Source organism: Anolis carolinensis, chromosome 4 (genome assembly GCF_035594765.1).
Source record: "Anolis carolinensis isolate JA03-04 chromosome 4, rAnoCar3.1.pri, whole genome shotgun sequence".
Classification (NCBI taxonomy): Eukaryota; Metazoa; Chordata; class Lepidosauria; order Squamata; family Dactyloidae; genus Anolis; species Anolis carolinensis.
The window spans coordinates 177,302,818-177,322,256 of record NC_085844.1 but is presented as its reverse complement, the minus strand read 5'-3'; positions in this window follow the sequence as shown (position 1 = coordinate 177,322,256).

Below are 19,439 nucleotides of genomic sequence, written 5' to 3'. Positions count from 1 at the left end.
CCGCTCCCGGGGTTTGAACCTGGGACCTTTCGGTCTGCAAGTTCAGCAGCTCAGTGCTTTAACACACTTCGCTACCGGGGCTCCTCAATAATCTTGGACAGAGTAAATAGATTTGCAGAAAATGCAAGAAGCTGCATGATACCTAGCCAATATGAATACTTATCTCTCGGAAGTTAAGGCAACCATCCTTTTATTACTACTGTTGTACCTTGTCACCAATTAATAGTTGCTTCCATATATTTCATGACATCTCAGGGGGCACTGAGTGTTCTATTCATGTCATAGGAGAAAATTAGAATAATTGTGATCTGACAAATTGTGCATGCTGGTTCAAGAACATAATGGGTGGCATATTAAAGATATATTCTACAGCAGTGGTTCTCAACCTGTGGGTCCCCAGATGTTTTGGCCTACACAATTTGAGAACCACTGTTTTATAGCAATGGTGGAAGCACAAGGGTTAACATGAGAAAGATACGTATTTTCAAGGTATATACCATCAGAGGTAGCAATATGCTGATGCCAAATTGTCATATTCTGCAGTGTTAGACATCAGCATATCATGTGAAAACCATCCAAGGTGATAACTGATTTATCTGTCTGTTACAACTATCTGACCCCCAAATTTCACTGATAGTTCACCTACATCTGCAACTTATATTTTGGAAAAGACTTTTTGTGCTCTTTATTATATTTGTTAAATAAGGTCAACTCTGAAGTCACTATTGTCTTGGAGAAAATTGCTACAGCAGCTCACCATGTACACACTATATATTTCTTTAGTGACTACTCCCTGAGATTTCATTAATGTAATCTCACCCAAATTCAAGGATTTTTGTACTAATATATAGGGAAACCTATACAAAGTCCTACTTTGCTGCAGACACAGAGGTGATCCTGGGTTTTTTAAAGCCATGACAAGCTGATAAGGCTTCAAGTAAAGCTCTGGATATGGACTGGGTCTCTCATCTGAGAACTACCCTGAGTTTGGTTAGGATGGCACATCCCCCAAAGGATGACTATCAGGTGGTGTTATCAACTATACATGGAAGAATTGTAATCTGCATCAGTTAAAGGACTAACATTGATTGAAGATCTTCAGACTATAACGCGATAATCTATCCACTCAGTTAATGATTCTCAAAATGTAAGTATCTTATCCCAGTAGGCCCAGACTATTCACTACTCCTAATCAATGCAATACAGGAAACTACATTTGTTGACATTTAAGGGAACTCAGGGACAGTTTCCTGCTTTCCCGGGCCCTAAAACATAACAGCCCATGGCAAATATTCTACTTGGATTTCTTGAAGACAACTATATGTGACAGAGGAGGCTCAAATATCTCATCTTTGGTCATCTACACTGTAGAAATCATGCACTCTTAACAGCATTTTAACTGTCATGGCTGAATGATATGGGATTATGGGAATTGTAGTTTTACAAGGTATTTAGCCTTCCCTGCTGACTTACTTAGGCGATCCTTCGTAGTTCAAGGATGATGGTCCTCCATTTCTTGGAAGACACCTGTGCGTGATTTTTTTTAATGTGTAGAGGTCGGTGCACGGCCAGTCAACACACAGTCTTCACATATTGAGGTTCCAGCAGTGGTGTGATTAACGCAACGAGAGTGACTTCTCAGTCCGTTGCAGCCTTCTTCCGCCTTCATAGCCGTTGTAACATGTACCATGTTATCCTCCGCCTGTTCCGCCGTTGAGGTCTTTGGGTCTTCGGATTGTTCTTGGTCTGGATCCTCCCCAGTGGCCAATCCTGGGAGTGTGTGATTCCCATGGTTGTGCCCGCAGGTTCATTGGAACACGCAAGCCCCCTCATCACGTCAAGGTGACAATCCATCGAGGGGACCCTGCCAAAGAGTGCTGATGTCTCACCAAACTACAATTTCCATGATTCTATACCATCAGCCATGGGAGTTAGTGGTGTCAAACTGTCATTAATTCTACAATGTACATACACCCATTGACATAGAAATATTTAAATTAATGTGCATTAAATGTGGTAATCTGAAAGATGCAATCTGCTATAGCATCTCCAGTCATAATCTGCATTCTGATGTTCAGTATGCAACATATGGGTGGCATTTGCATGATATAGTGGTTTGAGCATTGGCTGAATCCGGAGACTGGGTTTCAAATCCTCATTCAGTCATGGAAACCCACTAGCTGACCTTGGTTAGTCATATTTTCACATCCTCAGGCTGACCAAGACAACCACATGATCAATTTCAGGACTTTGCAAATCAGAAGCAAGAAGATATACAACAATATGGGTCATTGTGCGCTTTTAAATATTTATAAAAGAAGTACACAACCTCAATAATCATAACATGTTATATGAACAAATTGTTATTTTCTCTATGCACTGCACTCATAGATGGGTGATTGTGCACTTCGATTATCTCAAGTATCATATGTAAGAAGCCAACCATGTGTCAGATACCTACACAAATAATCTCCGATCTCATCTTTTGCTTACCATAGAAAAATAATACTAGTAATAAAAGACAAGAAAAAAACCATTTTCATATACATGATGAGATATCTGAGAGGAGACCCAAGTTTAAGCACAAAATTCATTTGTTTCATATGCTATGTTTCATAGCCTGGAAGTAATTTTACACAGCATATTTTTATTTATTTTGGGCATGAAACCCAATTTGTGTACATTGAACCATCAGAAAACAAATGTGTCATTATCTCAGCCACCCAGATTGACAATTTCAGATTTTAGAATTCCAAATAAAAGGTGCTCGACCTACATATGTCTACTTCTTTAATTCTGGAATTAAGTTAATTCTAGTATTAAATATACAAGCCATAAGTAAGCATTATGAATTTCAGAAATTTAAAATGCTAAGAACTATTTGCTCTATGATAGATTTTTTTTTTCCTGTCAGGAGCAACTGGAGTTGCTTCTGGTGTGAGAGAATTGGCCGTCTGCAAGGACGTTGCCCAGGGGACGCCTGGATGTTTTTTTTTTATGTTTTACCATCCTTGTGGGAGGCTTCTCTCATGTCCCCGCATGGAGCTGGAGCTGATAGAGGGAGCTCATCCGCGCTCTCCCTGGGTGGGATTCGAAACTGGCAGCCTTCAGGTCAGCAACCCAACCTTCAAGTCACAAGGCTTTTATCCCCTAGGCCACCGGAGGCCTAGGGGATAAGATTATTCAGAAATAATCTTACAGTTAAAGTAAAATGTTACACAAAGTAAATAAAAATAAAATTTAATTATCTGCATAAAATTGAACAATTAATACAATAAGACAAAATAAAATAACAGGAGCAAAATGATATTAGTCAGTTTTTTGTTCTAAACCATATTTTTTTTCTCTTCAGTGTAGCAGAGCTAAGAATAACTTCCCGAGATATTTTCAAAGGAGAAGGATAATTAATCACCATGCATTATAGTATTATCTTTGCTTGTTTGTGTTCTTACAATGCTGTAATCAAAGAGCTAGGTTTCTTAAGCATTTCATAAAAGGCAGTCAACTAACTCGTGAAATCTTAAAACTGGATTTCAATAGCTGTCAGTAATACCAGAATTGTTTTGCAATTATACTCAGATATATTTTTATTGCTAACAAGCTATAATAAACTTTTAAAATCGTCACAACCGACTCTGTTTGATACACATGCTAAACTGTCTATAACAACTAGAATGTGGGTTGTTTTAATTTATGTTTAAATAAAGGCTATAATATTGACATGTTGTTTCACTTCCCTCAAGCTTATGCAAATGCTTAATCTCATACGCATATTTGGGGTTTTCCCTCATACCATCAAACACAGATGGGCAAAATGACATTTTGTCCTTAAACTTATTACTTCTGTGTATATATGGTAACAATCTGAAGCAATTACAGATTACATGATTGTGTATTGTTTTCATACAGGGATGCGCAAAATAGGCACTTTGTAAGCATTGCTTTGTGGAGGATGTTTGTGTTTTGCTAACTCTGCATTTCCCATTATGGATAAATCTGACAGCACTACAACTGCGGAAAAATATAATATGTTCACTGATATTTGAATTCGGAGTTGATCAGTAGACAACTACCTATGGCACAGTGGTTCTTAACCTGTGGGTCCCCAGGTGTTTTGGCTAACAACTCCCAGAAATCCCAGCCAGTTTACCAGCTGTTAGAATTTCAGGGAGTTGAAGGCCAAAACATCGGAGAACCCACAGGTTGAGAACCACTGTATTAGCAGCATGAAGGGGGTCTATGTATAATCTTTAATCATATTTTCACTGATTTACACATGATACATTCAAATTGTCTGCGAGCAAGAGCTACAGCAGTAAAAGAAATAAACGAACCCAAAAATATTAGCGGAAAGCTTTCCTGCTGTACTTCCAGAGTTTTCCATTCGGCATAGTTTTATTAATAGTACAGTAGAGTCTCACTTATCCAACATTCTCTTATCCAACGTTCTGGATTATCCAACACATTTTTGTAGTCAATGTTTTCAATACATCATGATATTTTAGTGCTAAATTTGTAAATACAGTAATTACTACGTAGCATTACTGCATATTGAACTACTTTTTCTGTCAAATTTGTTGTATAACATGATGTTTTGGTGCTTAATTTGTAAAATCATAATGTAATTTGGCATTTAATAGGCTTCTCCTTAATCTCTCCTTATTATCCATCATATTCGCTTATCCAACGTTCTGCTGGCCCGTGAGATAAGTGAGAGACTACTGTACCTGAAAGGAATTATAGTCCTTAAGACTTCAGCCCCTTCCACTGCAGGAGTCTACCGGATACCATGCAGCTGTGGACAAGTCTACATAGGGACCACCAAACGCAGCGCCCAAACAAGAATCAAAGAACATGAAAGGCACTGCAGACTAATTCAGCCAGAGAAATCAGCCATAGCAGAGCATTTGATGAACCAGCCTGGACACAGAATATTATTTGAGAACACAAAAATGCTGGACCATTCCAACAACTATCATGTCAGACTACACAGAGAAGCCATTGAAATCCACAAGCATGTGGACAATTTCAACAGAAAGGAAGAAACCATGAAAATGAGCAAAATCTGGCTACCAGTATTACAAAACTACAAAATCAAAACAGTAGATGGGAACCAAAACTCTGAGGGCTTGACTGACAAAGGATGCCCCCAGGCAAGAGACAAAAACATCTCCAGTGCTGATTAGGGTGATTAACTGAAACATTAATGCTGGCTCCCAGTGACAAAGGACCCTTGCCACACCCCAGACTCTACACAGATATATATATTCTTTCCTTTCCTTACTTAATTTATCCATACCTCACAACCTCTGAGGATGCCTGCCATAGATGTGGGCGAAACGTCAGGAGAGAATGCTTCTGGAACATGGCCACACAGCCCGAAAGACATACAACAACCCTGCTTGTGATTCCTTTATTTTATCATTTTTAAACTTATTTATTATGCAATGCTTTTGACATGAAATAAATAAGCTCCACCTGTGTTTGCTGGGACTTAATTTTGAGCAGGTATGCATAGAAATATGGTGATAGAACAGCAAATGTAACATTTGTGTTCCACTGTCTCCTTTTCCAAATGAAAGATGCTTTAAAAACTTCACAAAGCCTACAATGTGATCTTGCAAAATGTGTATGTTGTTATGAAACGTATTTCTAGTATAGTACCTTGCCACCACAGTTATAGAATAGAAATTCCTGTTGTGCTACATGTACAATCATAACAAACTGACAGGCCGTATACCTAGGCACATCATCTTTTGCAACATATAAAAGTAAACTCCAGCAGAGCGATGCTGAAGGGAATGATGATCAGTGTGAAAATACTAAGCTATGAGTCATTCCACTAGCATTTTTTTCCCATTGCTATTCTGTGAAAGAATGTGTCAGGTTAAGAGAAAGAACAATACAATGACTAATCTCAGGAAGCGATAAGAGTTGTTCCATCAAGCTTTAGAGCATCACATTGTATCAATGTTCCAAACGTTTTTAGATCAAATAGTTCACTGATGCTTTTGTAGTATGCTAATTAAAATAATAATAAACATGTTGGGGCTTCTTTTGTGACTGTACAAATGGTTTGGTACCCACAGCTCTTCTGTATTACGTATGAATTATTAAACATATACCCAGTCAGTAAGTCAAGGACAAATGGTAAGCACATCAACATACTTAACAAGATGTCTCAGCAGAGAACAAGTTCCCTGAACCCTGCCTCCATTGTGTATCGCTTGGCTAATCATATTTCAGCACTGTGAAACAGCAAGAGGGTTTCTTGTTTTAACAAACATTATTTAAGACCAATGTTCTCACGCAAGTATGCTACATCTTATATCAACTCTGCTGGACCAGCCACATTGTCTGAATGCCCGATCACTGTCTCCCAAAACAGTTACTGTACTCCCAACGCAAGAATGGAAAACGACTGTTGGTGGACAGGAAAAGAGATTTAAAGATGGGCTTAAGCTAACTTTAAAAATTGTGGCATAGACCAAGAACTGGGAAGCCCTGGCCCTTGAGTGCTCTAACTGGTGGTCAGCTGTGACCAGCAGTGCTGTGGAATGTGAAGAGGCACGAATGGAAGGTGAAAAGGAGAAACATGGTAAGAGGAAGGGGTGTCAAGCCAATTCTGACCAGGACCGCCTTCTACCTGGAATCTAATGCCGTCACTGTAGAAGAACATGCAGGTCAAGAATAGAACTCCACAGTCACCTACGTACCCACCGTCAAGACACTACACTTGGAGGGCTATCATACTCGGACAATGAGGGATCGCCTAAGTAATCCAATATCTTTGTATTTATTTGCAATAGTACTTTCACACCATGTCACAGAAAGGTAAAATAGCTTAGTTCACTTCAAGAAATCCAAGGTCTGACGTTTTTCCTAATAGCAGTTGAAATACTAAACAATGTTCTAGATGCCAAATTCTGTTTATGGGATTTTCTCCTTGCCAACTACAATAATTTCAGAATAAGTCTAAGGGAACTATTGTACTGTACTGTTAAAGCACTCTATTCCACATTAAGTGCCATGGCAAAAGTATGTGAAATTCTGTGGCTTGTTGTTTAAATTCAGGATGAGAACTCCAGATATAATTCCCTAAACCGCAAATCCTGTGATGTCATATGATGTTGCTATGGCAGTTAAAGTGGAACATAGTGCTATAATAATGGAAGTGTGATAAGAGTTCTAAAATTAAATCTCCTTTTTATTGCTATAACCATGCTACTCCTCTTTTTAATTCCCTAGTGATGCCTTCTTATAATTATCAAAGTAATTGTTTTACTATGTGATTGCACTTAAAATATCTCAGCACCAATTGCTCAGCCCTTAAATACCTTTCTTGGGTGTAATCCAGATCTGGTTTCTGTGTTGCTGGCATGCATACATTATCTGTTTGGGCTTGACTTGTAGGCCTGGATCATATATTTGTAAATTACTCCATGATTGCATTGGCAGTGAGTGAACTATGTTTTTACAATTGAACAATCTCAGCTCTCATAGAATCATAGAATAACAGAGTTGGAAGAGACCATATGAGCCATCCAGTCCAACCCCTTGCCATGCAGGAAAAGCACAATCAAAGTACCTCTCACTGATGGTCACTAGCATCACATAAGATATTTGAACAAAGCAAATAAAGTTACTTAAGAATTGCAATGCTTATCTGTGCCTTCAGCAAAAAAAATGCTTCACTTTATTAAGACAACATGAACATTTTGGGGAGATGTGTACTCAAATTAGTATATTGTGGGAGTATAAACATGGTAAAATAAAGTACATGTTGTTGATTATTTGGTCAGTTGCTTCTGACTCTTCGTGACCTCATGGCCCAGCCCAAGCCAGAGCTCCCTGTCAGCCGTGTCCACCCCAGCTCCTTCAAGGTCAAGCCAGTCACTTCAAGGATACCATCCATCCATCTTGCCCTTGGTCGGCATCTCTTCCTTTTTCCTTCCATTTTCCCCAACATCATCATTTTCTCCAAGCTTTCCTGTCGTTTCATTATGTGACCAAAGTACTTAAACTTTGCCTCTAATATCCTTCTCTCCAGTGAGCAGTCGGGCATTATTGTCTGGAGTATGGCCTGGTTTGATCTTCTTGCGGTCCAAAACACTTTCAGAATTTTCCTCCAACACCACAGTTCCACATCTTCCTTCACTCAGCTTTCCTTATGGTCCAGCTCTTGCATCCATAGGTTACTATGGGGAATATCATTGCTTTAACTATACAGACCTTTGTTGCTAGTTCGATGTCTTTTCGCTATTTTATTGAGATGAAAAAAAATAGTACATAATTTGTGAAATTTTATGGATGTTATGAGCTGTCGCTGTTCTGTATATAGAGATGTATTTCCTCAAAGTATTAATTTACCCTCTCCTCCAGTGCTCCTAGTCAGTGTTAATTCTAAGTTTGTTTTCCTACTGTGCAAGAAGCCAATGAGTCCAAGAGCAAATCTAGCTTGAGCTCTCACAAGAAGCCAATATGATTAATTTCCAAACCATACTTTGGAAATATAATGAGATGACATGACTAACTGTAAATGATACTAACACTCACTAAATTGGAAGGCAAAAGGAAAAGAGGAAGACACATTACAGATGGTCTGGTACCAAGGAGAACCTTATCTCTAAACTGTATGGTGTCACATGTTATTTTGTGTGGCCAGGCATGATGTAGGAATTGATTTATTATTTTGTGTTAAGCAAAGTTTTCCAAACTGTGTGCTGTGATGCATTTGTGTGTCAACTACAGTATGTCGGTGTGCTCCACAAACGTAATGAGAAACCTCTAAGTCTATGTGAAATAAGCAATAACTCATACATTTATATATATACTAGCTTGGGTACGCGGCGTTGCCTGGGTTATTTGAAAAAGTCAATTTTTAAAATTGTACAAAATGCATAAGGTTGTGGGTGAACTACAACTCACATCATGCCAGGTTAACCTCCTGAAATTCCATCAATAGTTAAAGTTTGTCATGTTGGGCAAGTTTGCTCTCTAGATAAATAATTGGTGGGGTCTGTGTGATCTCTGGCTATAGGGTGAACTACAGCTCTCACCATGGTGGGTCAGTTCCCCTCAAACCCCTCCAGTAGGTTAAGTTGGTAATGGTGGTTCTGTGTGCCAAGTTTGATTCCAGTGTATTGTCGATGGTGGTCACAGTGTCTTCGGATGTAGGTGAACTACAACTCCCAGAAATAAAGATTAATTCCTTTCAAACCCCTCCAGTATGTTTAGTTGATCATGGTGGTTCTGTGTACCAAGTTTGGTCCAGGTCCATTGTTGGTGGGGTCCAAAGTGCTTTGATTGCAAGTGAACTATAAAGCTCAGTATCTACAACTCCCAAATGTCAAGGGTAATTCCCCCCAAAACCTATCAGTATTCCAAATTAGGTATTTTGGGTATGAGTGCTAAATTTGGTCCAGATCCATCGTTGTTTGGGTTCACAGTGCATTCTAGATGTAGGTGAACTATAATTCCTATAAATCAAGGTGAATTCTCCCCAAAGCCCTCCAGAATTTTTTGTTGGTCATGCGGGTTCTGTGTGCTAGGTTTGGTCCAGGGCCATCATTGGTGGGGTCCAGAGTACTCTTTGATTGCAGATGAACTATAAATCCTAATACAGTAGAGTCTCACTTATCCAACATAAACGGGCCAGCAGAACGTTGGATAAGCGAATATGCTGGATAATAAGGAGGCATTAAGGAAAAGCCTATTAAACATCAAATTAGTTTATGATTTTACAAATTAAGCACCAAAACATCATGTTATACAACAAATCTGACAGAAAAAGTAGTTCAATACACAGTAATGCTATGTAGTAATTACTGTATTTACGAATTTAGCACCAAAATATCACGATATATTGAAAACATTGACTACAAAAATGCATTGGATAATCCAGAACGTTGGATAAGCGAGTGTTGGATAAGTGAGACTCTACTGTACCTACAACGGTTATGAATCAAGGTGAATTTTCCCCCAAACATCTTTAGTATTTTTCTTTGGTCATGGGAGTTGTGTGTGCCGAATGTGGTCCAGGCCCATTTCTTTGTGGGTCACAGTGCTCTGACTTGATTCAAGGTGAACTACAATTTCCATCATGTGGAGTCAATCCCCCAAACTCCTCCAGTATGTTTAGTTGCTGCTTAGTTCTGCTCTCAGACAGAGTTGAAAAGAGTAGGAAAGGGCTAAGGGAGAGGCAGTGGGCTGGATCATACAAAATCCACACCAACGAAGAGAGAAAGGAACACTGGGAAGGGTCTTTGGTGGGGGAAACATATAAAATCTAGGATGAAATTGTTCTCAAATGAAAACTAGTGGGCCATAGTGTCTGAGGAGGATATTGGCAGGGTTTGGGCTACATGTTCATGATGCTCACTATCACCTGAAGTATTATTGAAGAGAGTCTTTGGTGACTTCTCAGCAATGTGGGTTAAAGGTGTTTGTGGAAGCAGACTCCAGACTGCCACATACACACATACAGATTTTCATTTTTATTATGTGTATAGATAATATGTGTATGTATGTGTGTGTGTGTGTGTGTGTGTATATATATATGAGGAAGATTTTAATGAGATACATTGGGTCCCCATGCATTTAGCTATGGCAGTTTATGCAGTTGTCAATATTCCTTATAAGGGATTGGTTTAACCTCCGGTTTGCTAATAAAAATGAATTACTGTGTCGCTAAATTGTGCAAAATCTAAAAAGTAAGTCAAGAACGTGAAATGTTTGGAAAGCTTTGATGTTGTTTAGTTGGGAACGTTAGTGTGGGTATAATTCAATGGTGTAGCTGTGTTAATCGGGAATATCGAATCTTGTCTAGAGGCTGAGAGAGTCAAGTTGGTAGCAGACGTATTCTTAGATGAAGCTAAATAAAAAGAGTCTGTTAAAAAGGATGCTAGGAAATCTATTCTCAAAGGTACAAGTTGCTTTGCATCAGTGTGAGTAGCCCTAGGCAAGGGATAATAAGAGACAATCTAATCAAGCAATTTCCTGTGGTGTGATGGGACTCTATACTAAAGCAGAAGTATTTAAAAAAAATCTGAAGGTCAAATTAATTTTTTTTAAATCTGGTGATCAAAAGCACAGTTTTTTAGGTGCCAGGGACTACTGCAGTTATAACTCAAAAGATGTGCTGGACAATTGACAATGATGGCAACAATGCATATTTTTATGAATACAGTAGAATCTCACTTATCCAACATAAACGGGCCAGCAGAACATTGGAGAAGCGAAAATGTTGGCTAATAAGGAGGAGTTAAGGAAAAGCCTATTAAATGCCAAATTACATTATGAATTTACAAATTAAGCACCAAAACATCATGTTTTACAACAAATTGACAGAAAAAGCAATTTAATACATGGTAACATTATGTAGTAATTACTGTATTTACAAATTTAGCACCAAAACATCACAATGTATTGAAAATATTGACTACAAAAACATTGACTACTAAAAGGCAGACTGCGTTGGATAATCCAGACTGTTGGATAAGCGAATGTTGGATAAGTGAGACTCTACTATATATAGCTTCATACTCATATCTACCTTGGCCACTGATGGAGCAGTTAGGTATGCATTACTCCAAACACAATAATGTATTGTTAATATAGTGCATAATGATGACATTTAAATAGCTAAAGATTTTCTTGGTTCACTCATGCATCAAGGAACCAGAAGGCATCTAACTGGGAAAACAGCTGTAAAGGGAAAAATATATATTAAAGTGTAAAAAGGTACATGATTAAATACCAGAGTTACAATAATCCATGCCAAAAAGACTAATAAATGAGTCCAAGAGCAAATCTAACTTGAACTCTTACTAGAAGCCAAAATGACTAATCTGAGGAAAGCATACTTTGGAAATATAATGAGATGACATGACTAAGTGTAAATGATATTAATGCTCAGTACAATGGAAAGGAAAAGGAAAAGAGGAAGACCATATTACACGCAGATTGATTTAATCAAGGAAGCCACTGCCTTGACCTCCCAAGACCAAAGTAGAGCTGATGATGACCAGTCTTTTGGAAGAATTGTATTTATATGATTACCATAAATCAAGGCCAAATTGACACCAGCAAACCAGTGTCTGTATAACATAACTAAAAGGTGGCTATATTCATTTGAACTTTCCATCCTTATCTTCGTATGTATTCGGTTTAAGAAATCTTATGATCTGTTTTTCAAGAAACGTTCTTCCTAATTAAAGCCCACATAGGTTGAATATTCCATATCTGGAATGTTTGGGACCAGAAGTGTTTTTTTGATTTCATGTATTGTCTTTATTTAGAAATGCATTCTTTTGCATATAGATACAAAATGAGATATCTTGCAGAGAGGACCCAAGTCTAAACAAGAAATGAATATATACGGTGTGCTGTCAAAAGCCTTCATGGCTGGAATCACTGGGTCGCTGTGAGTTTTCCGAGCTGTATGGCCTTGTTCCAGAAGCATTTTCTCCTGATGTTTCGCCCACATCTATGGCAGGCACCCTCAGAGGTTGTGAGGTCTGTTGGAAACTAATCAAGTGGAGTTTATATATCTCTGGAATGCCCAGGGTGTTTGAGGCAAGTGTGAATGTTGCAATTGGCCACCTTGATTAGCACTGAATGGCCTTTCAGCTTCAAAGCCTAGCTGCTTCCTTCCAGGGGGGATCCTTTGGTGGGAGGTTTTAGCTGGCCCTGATTGTTTCATGTCTGGAATTCCCTTGTTTTTTGAATGTTGTTCTTTATTTACTGTTCTGATTTTAGAGTTTTTTAAATACTGGTAGCCAAATTTTGTTCATTTTCATAGTTTCCTCCTTTCTGTTGAAATTGTCCACATGCTTGTGGATTTCAATGGCTTCCCTGTGTAGCCTGACATGGTGGTTGTTAGAGTGGTCCAGCATTTCTGTGTTCTCAAATAATTTGTTGTGTCCAGGTTGGTTCATCGGGTGCTCTGCTATGGCTATTCAATGCTAATCAAGGTGGAGAAGAAGATGAAGGAGAAGGAAAAGGAAAAGGAGAAAGAAAAGAGGAGTAGGAGGAAAGAAAGGGGAAAGAAGAGAATAAGGAAAAGGAGAAGGAAAAGGAAGAGACAAGGTAGGAGAATGAAGGAGAAGGAGCAGGAGGAAAAGGAGAAGGGAAAGGAGAAAGGGTGAGGATCAGTAGAAATAAAATGAAGAGGAGAAGGAGGAGAAGGAAAAGGATGAGGAAAAGGAGGAAAAGGAAGGGAAAGTGGTAGGAGAAGGAAATGGAGGAGGAGAAGAGGAAGGAAAACGGGGTGGATTAGGAGGTGGAGAAAGAGGAAGAAGAAATGGATGAGGAGAAAAAGGAAAAGGAAGAGAAAGGAGGAGGAGAAAATGGAGAAGGAAAGAGGGTGAGAAAGAAGGAGGAGGAGAAAAAGTAGGAGAAAGGAGAGAAAGGTATGAGGTTAGGCCATCTCCTCTTTGTCCGAGTATGATGGCCCTCCAAGTGTAGTGTCTTGGCTGTGGGTATGTAGGTGACTGTGGAGTCCTATTCTTGACCCGCATGTTCTTCCACAGTGAGGACATCGATTTCCAGGTGGAGAGCGATCCCGGTCAGAGTTGGCTTAACGCGCCTTCCGCTTGGCACGTTTCTCCCTTTCGCCCTCCATTCGTGCCTCTTCAAATTCCACAGCACTGCTGGTCACAGCTGACCTCCAGTTAGAGTGCTCAAGGGCCAGGGCTTCGCAGTTCTCTGTGTCTATGCCACAGTTTTTGGGGTTTGCTTTAAGCCCAACTTTAAATATCTTTTCCTGTCCACCAACATTGTTTTCCATTACTGAGTTGGGAGTAGAGTAACTGTTTTGGGAGATGGTGGTCGGGGATTTGGACAACGTGGCCTGTCCAGCGGAGTTGATGTCGTAGGAGCATTGCTTCAATGCTAGTATCTTTGCTACTTTCAGTACGCTGACACTTGTCTGCCTGTCTTCCCAAGATATTTACAGGATTTTTGGAGGCAATGCTGGTGGAATAATTCCAGGAGCTGAGTGTGACATCTGTAGACCGTTCCCGTTTCTCAGGCATATTACAGGGTTGGGAGGACAATAGATTTATACACAAGCACCTTGGTATCCCTATAGATGTCCTTATCCTCAAACACTCTCTGCTTCATTGTGAAGAATGCTGCACTCACAGAGCTCAGGCAGTGTTGTATTTCAGCATCGATGTTGACTTTTGTGGAGAGGTGGCTGTCAAGGTAGCGGATATGGTCAACATTTTTAAACATTACATCATAAAGCTGTATTCCTGGCACTGCAGAGGGATTGGCTGATGCCTGCTGGAAGAGCACTTTGTGAGGATTTGTAAAAGAGGCACCATGATTTGATGAGTTAACTGGAAAGGGCATGTGTCGACAGCTGATTGGTTGAGCCAGTCAGGAGCCAGAATTCCGATTGGCTCCTGCCTCTAGCTTGGTGCTGAGGCAAAGGGTTTTAACTGCCACTTTCATCTGGGAGAGTGTCAGACCCGAGGCAGCAGGGCACCAAGAACCATACACGGAGGCCAATCTCTATCTAATATCTTTATTAAGTAAATATATAAAAGCAATAAAAACAAGTGAAGAATATAGTTCAGAGGCAGACCTTTCAAATAAGGTCAAATATAGTCCAAAAATGTATTGTCCAATAAATGATATTAGAGTTCAAAGTTTTAATCCAAAACCGAAACACACACTATTGCCAAGCAATAGTGTGGGGAAATGCCAGAGTCTTAGGAGTCCAAGGTAGCTTGACAACAAGGCTGGATACAATCTTGATTCTTTAACAAGGTCCGTGACTAGGAACAAGGCAAACAGAGATTCTTGGAACAAGATCCGTGGTTAAAACAAGGCAAGGCAAATCTTGAATACTTGATCCGGGAAGCAAGGAACTGGGGTTGCGAAGTCCACACACGATCTTACTCCTGAAGCTGCTCTCTTGACTCCGCAAAGATTCTCCCGTGTCAGGCACCTATATTGAGGTCTCGTTTTCCCGCCAACAACCTCTTTCCCTAGAGAACGAGAAGCGAAAGCCAACTTTGTCCAGATGCAAGACTCCTTAGAATTTCCCAAGGGAAGCAGGTCTAATCAGCCTGTTGTTTGGCTGCAATCCGTAAACTCCTGCGGTTCTGTTCCCTCACTCCTCTGTCTACAGAATAGGACTCTCTCCTAGGGAACGGAGGAGAGGAATGCCCAAGGTCTGTTTTACTGAGTTCTTGGGTACAAACATCAACATCCGGCAGGTGAAAAGATTCCGGCTCTTGTTGAACCGGCGAAAACCCCATGTTTTCGTCTTCATCTGCCACGATGGCACTAGGAACAGGACTACAAGGCCCATGAGGCATCACACTATCCCCTCTCCCAAGGCCCCCCTCATTCAGGGCCCCTCCCCGAGAGTCGCGGGGCCGCGACTTGGAAGGGTAGGCCTGGTGGAAGCGGCGGACTAAGTCGGGGGCGTGGACTGTGGAAGCATCTTCCCAGGAATGTTCTTCTGGGCCAAAACCCACCCAGTCAATGAGATACTGAAGGCGGCGGCGATGAAAGCGAGAATCCAGAATGTCCTGCACCTCGAATTCCTCCTCTCCGTCCACTAATACAGGGGCGGGGGGCGGTCGACTCACGTCGGGGCGTACACCATCCGCCGGAAGGAGCAGGGAACGATGGAACACCGGATGAATGCGCATGGAGCGCGGAAGTTGGAGTTTGAAAGTCACGGGGTTAAGTTGTGCCACCACTGGGTAGGGACCAATGAAACGGGCATCTAACTTCTGGCAAGGGCGCTGGGAGGGTAGAAAGCGAGTGGACAACCAAACCCGATCTCCTACCTTGATCTCGGGGCCAGGCTGGCGATGGCTGTCAGCGTGACGTTTGTAGTCCTCCTTGGCTTGATCAAGTTGCTGGTGCAAGAGTTCTTGCACCGCTGTGAGTTCCTGTAGCCAATCTTCTGCTGCAGGGACTTCTGAGGTCTCCACGATGGAAGGGAAGAAACGGGGATGAAAACCGTAGTTTGCAAAAAACGGGGCTTCTTTAGTTGAATTCTGGACACCATTGTTGTATGCAAACTCTGAAAGAGGTAATAGGGATGCCCAATTGTCCTGTTGGTAGTTTACGTAACAGCAAAGATATTGTTCCAAAGTGGCATTGGTGCGCTCAGTTTGTCCATCCGTTTGAGGATGGTGAGCTGAGGATAAACGGGAGTCTATGCCCAATAGTTTTTGCAGGGCTTTCCAAAAACGAGAGGTGAATTGAGATCCACGGTCAGTGACCAAACTCTTGGGCAGTCCATGCTGAAGAAATAAGTCTGCGGTCTCTTTGGCCGTGGGAAGGCCATCGCAGGGGATGAAATGGGCCATCTTGGTGAAAAGGTCCACCACTACTAGAATCGTGGTGAATCCAAGGGATGGTGGTAGATCAGTGATAAAATCAGCGGAAATTATCTCCCATGGGTGAGAAGGTGTGGGAAGGGGATGCAATAGCCCTGGCGGCTTCTCCCTTCGCGTCTTGGAACGCTGGCATATAGGGCAGGTATTGACATAATTTTCCACATCCTTGCGAATCTTGGGCCACCAGAAATCTCGCAAGATGAAGTGCATGGTTTTAAATAGCCCAAAATGTCCGGCAGGCTTGCTGTCATGGCACAAACGAAGTGCCTTTTCTCTGTCGGGGCCTGGAGGGATGTAAACATGATTTCTGTAGCATAACAGTCCGTTCTTAAGTGAGAATGGGAAACATAGTCCTTGGCGGATCTGTTCTTGGGCCCAGGCGTCTGTCTGTTGGCTGGCCCTAATCTCCTGATTGAGAAGGGAATCTGTGGTTGGGGATTTTGGGTTAGGAGGAGCTGGCTCAATTGAAGTGGATTTGGTATTTCCCACTGTGAGCGTGGCAAAGTTCTCGGGTTGCAGCAATCGAGATTCTGAGGTATCTCTGCGCCCTGCTGCATACTCTGGTTTCCGTGATAGGGCATCTGCTTGCTTGGTCTGAGCAGGAGTCACATAGTGGATCCGGAAGTCAAAACGTTCAAAGAACAAAGCCCAGCGTTGTTGCCTTTGGTTTAGCTTCCGTGCAGTCCTTAGGTGCTCCAGATTCCGATGGTCAGTGTGAACTTCAATGGGGAATTTGGCCCCCTCTAACCAATGTCTCCAATTTTCAAAGGCTGTCTTTATGGCTAAGAGCTCCTTCTCCCAAATGGTGTAGTTTCTTTCCGGAGCTGTTAGTTGGCGTGAGTAATAGGCACATGGATGGAGATGTTCTCCCACTGGTTGCATCAGCACAGCCCCTACTGCCACATCGGAGGCATCCGCCTGAACAGGATGAACACATTGGAGGCATCCGCCTGAACAGTTTTAGGATCAGGGTGGTGTAGAATTGGCTGGGTCGTGAATAATCGCTTTAGCTGCTGGAAGCCTTTCTCAGCTTGTTCTGTCCAGCGGAAAGGCTGTTTTCCTCGGATGCAGCTGGTGATTGGGTCAGACCAGCAAGCGAAATCTGGGGTGAATTTGCGGTAGTAGTTTGCAAACCCCAAGAAGCGCTGCACTTCCTTTTTGTTAGTTGGCGCCCGCCATTCCAACATGGCCGAAACTTTTGCCGGGTCCATGGATAGCCCTAGTGGCGAGACGCGGTATCCCAGGAAGTCTACTTCTTGCAAATCAAAGGCGCATTTTTCTAACTTGACGTATAGTCCATGATCCCGCAACCGTTGTAGCACCATTCTGACGTGCTGATCGTGCTCTGTTTGTGATTTTGAGAACACCAAAAAGTCGTCCAAATATATAATCAAGAAACGATCTAGGTAGTCCTGGAAAATATCATTGACAAAATGCTGGAATGTTGCGGGAGCTCCAGATAATCCGAAATTCATGACTAATGTTTCGTATAATCCGAATTTGGTCTGGAAAGCGGTTTTCCATTCATCCCCTTCTCTAATGCGAACCAGATTGTAAACCCCGCGAAGATCCAGCTTGGTGTAAACCTTGGCCCCCCAGAGTCGGTCCAGTAGGTCCGAAATCAGTGGCAATGGGTAGCGGTTCCGCTTCGTGATGTTGTTCAGTGCTCGATAGTACACGACCAAGTGTAGGTCCCCTGACTTCTTTTTCACAAACATCACCGGGGAAGCGGCTGGGGATTGAGAGGGTCTAATAAACCCCTTGCGGAGGTTTGTCTCTATAAACTCCCTGAGAACTTCCTGCTCTGGTTCAGTCAGGGAGTAGAGGTGTCCCCGCGGAATTGGGGCCCCCTCCACCAGATCAATGGCACAGTCATAGGGTCTATGTGGGGGTAGTTTCTCGGCTTCCTTTTCATTGAAAACATCCCAAAAATCCGAATATTTCTTGGGCAGAGTGATGATGGGCTCTGTGTCTGTGGCATGGCAGACCTTGGCTACTAGACAATGATTTTGGCAATACTTTGAGGCGAACTGCAGTTCCCTGTTGGACCAGGAGATGTTTGGGTCATGGAGTGTCAACCACGGGATTCCCAAGATCATGGGGAAATGAGGAACCTCAGTAACGAAGAAGGAGATTTCTTCCATGTGCTCTCTTATCCACATTCTGGTGGGCTCGGTCCATTGGCTTACTGGACCTGTCTTCAGGGGTCGGCCGTCAATGGCTTGCACCACCCGGGCGTTCTTGAAATCATGATATTGTAGTCCCAAGGAGTTAACTATCAATGAAGTTGTTTGTTGCCCCAGAGTCTATCATGGCATGGATCATGACGGGTCCCTTTTTTACTGACCACAGCGTGACCACCAAGAGAAATAGGACCCCCGTTTGCGGCTCTTGAGTGGAGTTTTTGACCGGGTTGGCGAGCCCTTCTACACCCGGTCGCTGGCTTCCCCCGCCGGCTTCGTTCCAGCCGCCTCGGCAGTCTCCGCTTCCGCGGAGGACGCCGCCGCCAGACGGGCGGGGGGCTTCTTCTTTGCTGGACACTCCCTGGCGAAGTGGCCCCCATTCCCACAGTACCAGCACAGATTCAAACGTTGGCGGCGGGCCTTTTCTGCAACATCCAGCCTGGGGCGCACATTGCCCAATTGCATCGGCTCCTCCTCGCTTCCCAGGGGGTTAGTGGCTGGCTGTGGGGGTCTCCATACTGGACGAGGCTGGACACTGGTAGAAGAGGGGGGTTTCACCCCGGCTCTTCCACTCTGGCCCCGGAGCCACTGTTTCTTGTTGGCGAGCAGGACTTCAGCCCATAAACAATGGGCGATGAGTCTTTCAAGAGTCTCTGGGGGATCCACCTTGGAGATTTCTTCCTGCATCTCATGGTTGAGACCCTCACGAAACTGTCCTCTGAGGGCTATATCGTTCCAGCCCGTGTTTTGAGCCAACACCCGGAACTCGGCTATGTACCGGGACAGCGGTCTGTCCCCCTGGAAGAGGCGTCGGAGTTTGTGGCCAGCCGCCTCTTGGTCATCCTCGATTCCCCAGGTATTTCGAAGATGGGCCAGGAATTGCTGT